At 35.5% G+C, this 10,000-nt stretch overlaps 1 protein-coding gene across 3 annotated transcripts in view; it reads left to right on the forward strand.

Annotated features, from left to right (window-relative positions):
* Nucleotides 1–10,000, forward strand: part of m-cup (mann-cup) — an 80,465-nt gene that overhangs the window by 31,335 nt on the left and 39,130 nt on the right. The window lies entirely within an intron of this gene.

Consider the following 10,000-nt stretch of genomic DNA (forward strand, 5'->3'; position numbering starts at 1 on the left):
AGGAGCAGCAAAAGTTTTATTATTACAAAGGCTACGTTAACACGAATGGTTTACATATGTATGTATACATGCATACATACACACGATATATATATATATATATATATATATATATATATATATATATATATATATATATATATATATATATATATATATATATATATATATAATAATTTTTTCAAGGAAACAGCTAGTGTCATCCTTTCAAAGGTTACTCGTTAATGCATACATGTGTATAGGCAGACATTACGCCAGTATGAATGTTTTATGTGCATTTTTTTATCAAGGGAAATCAAGTCTCGTCATTTCAGAATTTGGCGGGACAGTTTCCTCTCTCTCTCTCTCTCTCTCTCTCTCTCTCTCTCTCTCTCTCTCTCTCTCTCTCTCTCTCTCTCTCATATGATCAAAATATAAATATTACTTTTTTCTCATGATCACAATATATTACCCTCTCTCTCTCTCTCTCTCTCTCTCTCTCTCTCTCTCTCTCTCTCTCTCTCTCTCTCTCTCTCTCTCTCTCTCAGGTAGTAAGCGCTTTACCCCGGGACATGTGCAAGCAAAATTATACAGGTAAACCTCCCTTCCTCTCTCTCTCTCTCTCTCTCTCTTTTTCCGATCACGTGGACGGGCCACGTGGACGTCCGCATGCGTGCGTCTTGTAAAATTATTTTTTTCCTGCCTCGGTGGAACTGACGGAGTTCCAAAACGCCCTTGGGTGAACCGCTGTCTCAGTTGGCTAGCGTTGTTTTCCTGCAAAATGGATCATTGTTTTAACATGACGCTTCTCCTGCGAAAGGCTGTCACATATCGTGTTGAAGGGGTTGAATGTTTCTGTTGTTTTTCTGCAAAAAATAATCGTTGTTTTTAACATTTTTTTTAAATAATCGTTGTTGTTTTACCGTGTTTTTTTTTTTTTGCGAAAAATAACCCTTTTTTGCAAAAAATAATCATTGTTGTTTTGGCATTTGTTGTTTCCTTGCCAAAATAATCATAGTTGTTTTACCACGACGCTTCCTTAAGTTGTATCATATATCGTATTGAAGAAGTTGAGCGTGTGCTGTTGTTCTGCAAAGATGATAATTGTTGTTTTACTACGTCTTTGACCTATATAGCACTGAAGTTATGCGCTTTCCCAGTTGGCGTTTGTTGTTTTTCTGCAAAAATATTCATTGTTGTTTTACCACCACGTTGATGTATATCATACTGAGGAAGATAAACGCTTTTCCAGTTGACGCTTGCTGCTGTTGTTTTCCTGCAGAAATGAAAATTGTTGTTTTAAAATGGTTTTCCCCTGAGAAGCTGTGTTGTATTTGATTTCAAATTGAAGAAATTATGTTCTTTCCAGATGGCTTTTGTTGTTTTCTGCAAAAAATAATTGTTTTTCTGAAAAAAATTGTTGCTTTTTTGCAAAAATGATTGTTGTTTTTTGCGAAAATAATCATTGGTTTGGCGTTTTTGCTTTTGTGCAAAAATAATCATTGTTGTTTTGGCGTTTGTTGTTTTCCTGCAAAAATTATAATTATTTCACCATGGCGTTTTGTTGTATTTCTGCAAAAATAATAATGTTTTTTCGAAAAAAATAATAATTGTTGTTTCTCTGCAAAAATAATCATTGTTTTTTCGGCAAAAATAAATAATTGTTTTTCTACAAAAATAAATAATTCTTTTTCTACAAAAATAATTGTTGTTTTTCTGCAAAAATGATAATTGTTGTTTTAGCACGACGTTTCCCTCTGCGAATTTCGGTCATTTCGTATTAAAGAAATATTATACAAATGAAGTTATTTATTAGGTTTTACAAAACAAAAGAACAGCAGTCTATTAAAGAAGTATTATACAAATGAAATTATTTCTTTTATTTTAAGTTTTACAAAACAAAAGAACAACAGTCTGTTGAAGAAGTATTATACATGTGAAATGATTTCTTTTATTTATTCATTAAGTTTTACAAAACAAGAGAACAACAGTCTATAAAGAAGTATTATACAAATGAAATTATCAATTTTATTAAGTTTTACAAAACAAAACAACAGTATAAATATTATACAAATGAAATTATTTTTATTTTATTTTTACAAAACAAAAGAGTAACAGTATATTGAAGAAGTAATATACAAATGAAATTATTTCTTTGATTAAGTTTTACAAAACGAACAACATTTTATAAAGAAGTATTATACAAGTGAAATTATTTCTTTTATTTATTAAGTTTAAAAAAAAAGAACAACATTCTATAAAAAAGTATTATACAAATGAAATTATTAATTTTATTAAGTTTTACAAAACAAGAGAACAACAGTCTATAAAGAAGTACTATACAAATTAAATGATTGATTTTATTAAGTTTTACAAAACAAAAGAACAATAGTCTATTAAAGAAGTATTATACAAATGAAATTATTAATGTTATTAAGTTTTACAAAACAAAACAACAGTCTATAAATATTATACAAATGAAATTATTTCTTTTATTTGTTTTATTAAGTTTTACAAAACAAGAATGTAACAGTACATTGAAGAAGTAATATACAAATGAAATTATTTCTTTTATTAAGTTTTACAAAACAAAACGAACAACAGTCTATAAAGAAGTATTATACAAGTGAAATTATTTCTTTTATTTATTAAGTTTTACAAAAAGGAACAACATTCTATTAGAGAACTATTATACAGATGAAATAATTTCTTTTAAGTTTTACAGAACAAAAGAACAACAGTCTATCATAGAAGTATTATACAAATGAGATGATTTCTTTTATTAAGTTGTACAAAAAAGAACAAGTCTACTAAAGAAGTTGTATACCAATGAAATGATTCATTTCATTTATTAACTTTTACAAGAAGAACCAAAAGAACAACAAATGAAATTATATTTCTTTTATTTTTTAAGTTTTACAAAAAAGAAGAACTAAAAGAAGAAAAGTGTGCGCGAACTTGCGAGGTCGTGTCTTGCACGGAGTTGCTTGGTAATACTCCCTCGTGCGAAAGTCACGTGGCCGCAGCATCCTGGTGCTTTTGTTTGCTTTTTATTTAATTTCTTTACTTTTTGTTTACTTTTGTTGCTTTTAATTTTGTTAATTTCTTTACTTTTTGATTTTAAGTTAACTTTGTTTACTTTTTTACTTTATTGCTTAATTTTATTTTTATTATTTACTTGTTTACTTTTGTTTAATTTTTTGTTTAACTTATTTAAATTTTTGTTTAACTTTTTACTTTTGTTTAATTTTTTACTTTTTTTACTTTCGTTTCTTTTTTACTCTGTTTTTACATTTTTTATTTACTTTTGTTTACTTTTTTTTGCCCCATGAAAGGTAAAATCTGTTGATACTTAACTATACATGTCATGTGCGTTGAACGTTTTGTTTTGCTTATGAATGCGTTTGCTTTGTGTGCCACATGCATCTAAATTTTTTTAGTAAGTGCGTGTATGTGCGCGTTTGCAGTTATTTCATATGCGTATAACTTTTTTAGCGTATTTATACGTTTGCAGGTATGTCATATGTGTGTAATTGTTTTTAGAAAATGCGCGCGTATTTTCGCGTTTGCAATTACGAGTATATGTCATATGCGTATTTTTTGTGTATGCGCGTGTATATATATTATATATGTGTGTGTGTGTGTCATATGCGTATAACTTTTATGCGTATGTGCGCACTTGCAAATTCGCTTGCGGTGTAACAAGACGCAAAAAATCAAGGGTTAAAATAATACCGCGCCATCACTAGACCGGAAACACATGCTCACGTGTGTCGTCATGTGTCTGTGTTGGGACGAGGGAGATTCACACAGTTGCTACTTAGCCACCAGTGTAATTATATGTATAAAACATAGTTATGCAGATTTTCTGCGCCATGGATTACTAATGACTAGTGTGTTCTGGCCAGGTGACAAGTCTTTGCTTTACTCATTCAACAGCCTGAACGATTCAAGGATAAGTTGTTTTGTTTTTTGACATTTTTAGGTAGGTAGTGCCGTCAGTGCATCTCAAACGTTGCGCTGTAGGCATTTCACTTAATAAGGTTCTTTGCAGCGGCGTCCCGTAGGCCCTGAGCTGCGACGCCTTTAATTCCTTTTTCTATATATATATATATATATATATATATATATATATATATATATATATATATATATATATATATATATATATATATATATATATATATATATATATATATATATATATATATATATTATATTGTTACAATTCGAGTTATAACACTCAGTATACGTATTAATATATCAGACAAATGGAAAAAACATATCAAAACATTTTAAGATTACATGATACACAATTTATCTGTAAGAAAAAGACATTTTAAAATCATATCACAACAAATGACGAATCTGCAAGCAAAACATCAAAATTTTCAGAGACACATATTACACTTGTAGAATGGTTATATATTATAACACCTTATAATAATAATAATAATATATATATATATATATATATATATATATATTATATATATATATATATATGTGTGTGTGTGTATATATATATATATATTATATTGACCCCAGTCCTTTGTTTCGTCATTGTAAGCTTAAGTCAGTCTGAGGTCCCCAAACTTACCAGGAGATCTTGGCCCATTCTGAGTTTGTTCAATTTCCTAAGGCCTTCAAAGAAGAAGAATGAAGTAGTAGTATCCTGTCGTCCTTAAACCTTGAAGATCCTGTTGCGTAGGATCCCATTTCCATGAAATTCATGGAAATCCTTTTTTTTTTTTTTTTTTTAATACCTGCCACCTGTCACTCATCTTTGTCACCCGTCTCTTTCTGTCACAACCCTTGACAGTAGAGGTTACGGTACCCTTTCTCCTCTGTGTGTTGATATAACCTTCTTCTTCTTCTTCTTCTTCTTCTTCTTCTTCTTCTTCTTCTTCTTCTTCTTCTGAAGGCTGTTCCTGGAATTCAGGTCTATTGTTGTAGAAGAAGCTTGACAGCTTGTGAAGATAGAATCTGTTAAGGTAAAGGTCTGCTTCTGCCTTGACCTATTTTGACCATAGCTTTTGCGACGCCGGCCAGGGGAGAGGTAAGGGAAGAGAGAGTTCCCTACAGGAAAAGGAAGAGGTCATCTTCCTTCGAGTGTTGGAGATTGGGGGAGGGAATGAGGGAGGAAAGGTGTACTAAGCTTGTTCAGGCGTGAGGGATTACGTTCATGCAAGTTTAGGAAAAGTGCTCTCTCTCTCTCTCTCTCTCTCTCTCTCTCTCTCTCTCTCTCTCTCTCTCTCTCTCTCTCTCTAAGGACAGCTATCAACCCCTTTCACGGCCTCTTCTACTCTTGCGTTATTTCACTGTTCAGGCTTCCCCGAAAAGTTTGGGCAAGTGTCATGACAGGTAGTGGGGTCCTGGGAGGAAGGTAGGGCCTTACCTGGGCAAGCCATTGGTAATGGGTGCCCCGGGGGAGAGGGGAGAAGGGGGAAAAGGTTAGTCTGGGATTACGAGAGAATACCCACTTCTTCCCAATCTCATCATTTGATGTGATGACGCAATCCAATGTTTTTATTTTTCCTAAGTCCTTGAGACTCCCTTATATTGTCGTTCTGCCATTGCTTTCAGAGTTGCTTGGTTGCTTGCAAAGTAACTTGCTGCGAGGTTAGGCCCCCCCCAATTTATCGAGATTTTATCGGATAAGTTGATAAAATTTGGTATCTCAATAAAATCTCGTTAAACCTGCGGTGTAATCTCGCCGCAAGTTACTGCAAGCTATCAAGCAACCCTGAAAGCAGAACGACGGCGATACTGTCGTTCTGCCATTGCTTTCAGAGTTGCTTGATTGCTTGCATAGTAACTGGCGGAGAGATTACCCCCCATTTATTGAGATTTTAACGAATTTTGTCAGCTAATTTGGAGCGAATTCTTCCTCCCCAACATCAACAATAATGACTTGACAATTAACGCTTCTTGTTGTTGTCCTCGCTTTGCTAAACGGTATTGCTTGTGCTTTTATCAAGCAAGATTCGTTTCGTGCTTCAGGTGATAACACGAGATAAGGCAAACGGGCCGAGATGTTTTGTACGTTGTGAGGTCTTGATAAATTCTTTTAAGGGCTGAGTTCGTTAATATTGCAAAAGAGATTTGCAGTTCTGAGAGTTGTATCGTAATTCACAGATTACACACGCGCGGACGCACACACACACACAAACACACATATATATATATATATATATCTTCTTCTTCTTTTAACGTACTTTTATTCCCATTTTTGTATGGGGTAAGCACGATGCCTTCTTTTGAAGGACTTTTTGATTTGGCTTTGGGGTAGACCTGTGGTCTCGATCGGCTGCCCTGCCTGACATCGCTTAGACCCCGGTACGTATGTTTCATGTATCATACCCGACCCAACGCCCTTTCTTCCCAGCAGCGAGAAGTTATTGCGCGGGTATGGCGAGAGTTCGAGACGTGTGAGATGTTTGTTATGTTTTTTTTTTTTTTTAGAAGGTGTTGTAGTGGCTTTGTTTTGTGTGTGTATTTAGTCTTTAACATCCATTTGCTTTTTAAGCAAACCTATCCGTTGATTACATATATAATCCCGGGATGTCTACACGGATAGCAAAGTGTCTGCCTCTCTGATCAGTCGGCTGCGGGTTTGAACTCACGCCACAGACCTCTCGAAGTCCGAAGCTGCTGCTGTAACCACTGAGCCATCGAGGCTCACATATATATATATATATATATATATATATATATATATATATATATATATATATATATATATATATATATATATATATATAGAGAGAGAGAGAGAGAGAGAGAGAGAGAGAGAGAGAGAGAGAGAGAGATAAAATCACAAGTATTAATCCACAAATATTTTTCAGCATCAAATTCACCTTAACTTGAGAATAACTTGCCCATTAGGAAATTATAATTTGTCTTTCAGGAGAGAGAGAGAGAGAGAGAGAGAGAGAGAGAGAGAGAGAGAGAGAGAGAGAGAGAGACTGCATTAGCATTAGGCGACTTCTAAATGTCGATATCATCATGCTTAGTAAATTCGTTTGACTGTAGATTAACCCAGGATCGTCCTGTGGATGCCGTGACGTCATTTGAAGGCGATTTTAAACTGTCGTCTGACTGGAAGGAAAATCTCGTTTGTTTAGTTTTTTTTATTTGTTTTGTTTACAGTGGGCGAGAGATCTATCTCGTGCCCTTCTTGCTCGGAATTTGAGCTCTTTCAACCTATTATTATTATTGTAGAAGTAGTCACTATTTTTTTTTTTTTTTTTTTATGTCAGTCATCCTATTCGACTGGGTGGTATTTATAGTGTGGGGTTGCGGGTTGCAGCCTGCCTCCTTAGGAGTCCTGGAGCTTCTTCGACGTCTAGTTTTTCCAGGTTCCTTTTACACGGATCTTGGGTCGTGCCTCATGTTCCTATGATTATGGGTACAATTTCCACTGGCATATCCCATATCCTCCTTATTTCTATTTTCAGGTCTTGATACTTCTCAATTTGTTCTTTCTTTCTCATCTGCTCTGGTGTCCGATGCTATTGCAACATCAGTGAGTGAAACTTTCTTCTTGGTTTTGTCATTCAGCGCCAAGTCTGGGCTATTGGCACGTATCACCGTATCTGTTTTGATACCGTAGTCCCAGAGGATCTCTGCCTGGTCGCTTTCTATCACTCTCTCAGGTTGATGTTCGTACCACTAACTACTGCACGGTAGCTGGTGTTTCTTACACAGGTTCCAGTGGAGGGCTTCTGCTACTGAATTATGCCTCTTTTTGTACCGGTTCTGTGCAAGCGCCGGACATTCGCTTGTTATGTGGTTAATGGTGTAGTCTTTCATATTGCACTTCCTGCATACGGGTGAGGTGTTATTTCCATCTGTTGTTCTTTGGACATATCTGGTCCTTAGGGCCTGATCTTGTGCCGCTGTTAGCATTCCTTGTTTCCTTCTTGAGTTCTCCCCTCTGTAGCCATTGCCATGTTTCATTGCTGGCCAGTTCTTTAATCTGTCTCATGTACTGTCCGTGCATTGGTTTGTTGTGCCATTCCTCTGTTCTGTTGTTCATTTTCCTGTCTCTGTATATTTCTGGGTCTTCGTCTGCTTTTATCAGTCCTTCTTCCCTTGCACTCCTTAGCCACTCGTCTTCACTGGTTTTCAGGTATTGCCCCAGTGCTCTGCTCTCAAAGTTGACGCAGTCCTCTATGCTTAGTAGACCTCTCCCTCCCTCTCGTGTTATGTATAGTCTGTCTGTATTATATTGTATCTTGGAATTAATTCCTAATTCCTATTACTGCTTCTAATTATTTATTCTTGCTGGTCATTTAGTAAGTTTTGATGTACATTTTTGTGCCCATTTTGGGAAATAGGAACTTATTCTCTTTACTCAAATACTTGCTCCCGTAGGGGGTTAGTGCCGTCAGTGCACATCACGCGGTGTACTGTAGGCATTACTTAAGGGTCTTTGCAGCGTCCCTTCCTTAGGCCCCTAGCTGGAACCCCGTTCATTCCTTTGACTGTAACTCCGTTCATATTCTCTTTCTTGAACTTGTGAATCATTTGTCCAAAAACCCTTTTACTGTCAGTTTCCTTTCCAGCGCTGAATGACCTCATCATAGGTCCTAGCACTTGGCCTTTGGCCTAAATTCTATGTTCTGTTCTACTCTGTTATTAAGTTCTTACACACTTATAAACTTGTGAACCACTTGTCCAAAAACTCATCACTGCCAGTTTGGACAGGGAAAAAACGAGGTTTTTATATGGTCAGTCTTTTGGTTAACCTTTTAAGAAACTTTGAGACACTACCAAGGTGTCAACCTGTCACGCACTTTTGTATACAAAGGAAAAAAATGTCAGTATTTGGATGGTTGCGTATGAAACCGGTTGAAGAGTGAGTCTGCATACTAGTACAGTACTTGTTCAACCTGTTTATTTTGGTTGTGGTTAAGGCAGTAAATCTCGTGTTTATATTTTGTTGAGTACTGATTTCCTGCGTTTTGAGGCTATTGTAGTTTCAGGAAATGCAGGAACACATACATATACATATACACATACACACATACACATACACATACCTACATAAATACATACTCTATAATAGGTGAACTAAATTATAGAAGGCCTAACCTCACGGTCAGTGCCTAACCCGATTGGTTCATTAGATAAAACATTTAAAATTGAAATCCAAAAGACCAGTTTTTTTTATCCACCCTTTATTTATAGCCATGAAACCAATTTATTTTTGTAACTTGTCGTGTCCAGAGGTGACAAAAAAACTGGTTTAATGGGTGTTGTTGTTTTTGGTTAATTTGGTATATCAGTCCTTCAGGTTTGAGTCTGGGTTCCAAATGGGATGACATATATAGTATGCAATTTTTTTGAGAGTGAATTTTTTGCCAGTGAATAAAGATAAGATGCTGAGGTATTATGTCCTGTGCTGAATTCAGTCTGAACAAGTTATAAAGTGTGAAGTCCCAAACCCCGTAATGGGGTTATTGCTGTCAGTGCCCCTCACATGGTGCACTGTGGGCATGAGTCAAGGTTCTTTGTAGCGTCCCTTCCTTTGGCCTCTAGCTGCAATCCCTTTCATTCTTTTTTTCTATGCCTCTGTTCGTATTCCGTCTTCCATGTTACTTTCCACCCTCCTAACAATTGTTTCAACTAATTATCAGCGCTGAATGACCTCATAGGTCCCAGCGCTTGGCCTTTGGTCTAAATTATGTTCCAGTTTCAAGAAGTCCCAAAGGCCAATAATTTGTCAAGAGAAGATTTAAAAAAGGGTTACATAATGAGTAGTTCAGAAACTAAAAGAAAAGATCTTAGTGAACTATTCGTAAAGAAAGTCCCAAAGACCATATTTTGTTAAGAAAAGATTTAAGAAAGGGTTACGTAATTAGTAGTTCAGAAAACTCAAAGATAGAAGATACATACTAGGACCCTCTCTTATCTCCTTGTAAACACTGACTACAAGGCTTGTTCTGCTTTGCATTGTATGGAGTAAAACACGTATTACACACACTTATATCCTGGATAAATGCACTGAGGTTGA

This window comes from Macrobrachium rosenbergii, chromosome 27 (assembly GCF_040412425.1).
Source record: "Macrobrachium rosenbergii isolate ZJJX-2024 chromosome 27, ASM4041242v1, whole genome shotgun sequence".
Lineage (NCBI taxonomy): Eukaryota > Metazoa > Arthropoda > Malacostraca > Decapoda > Palaemonidae > Macrobrachium > Macrobrachium rosenbergii.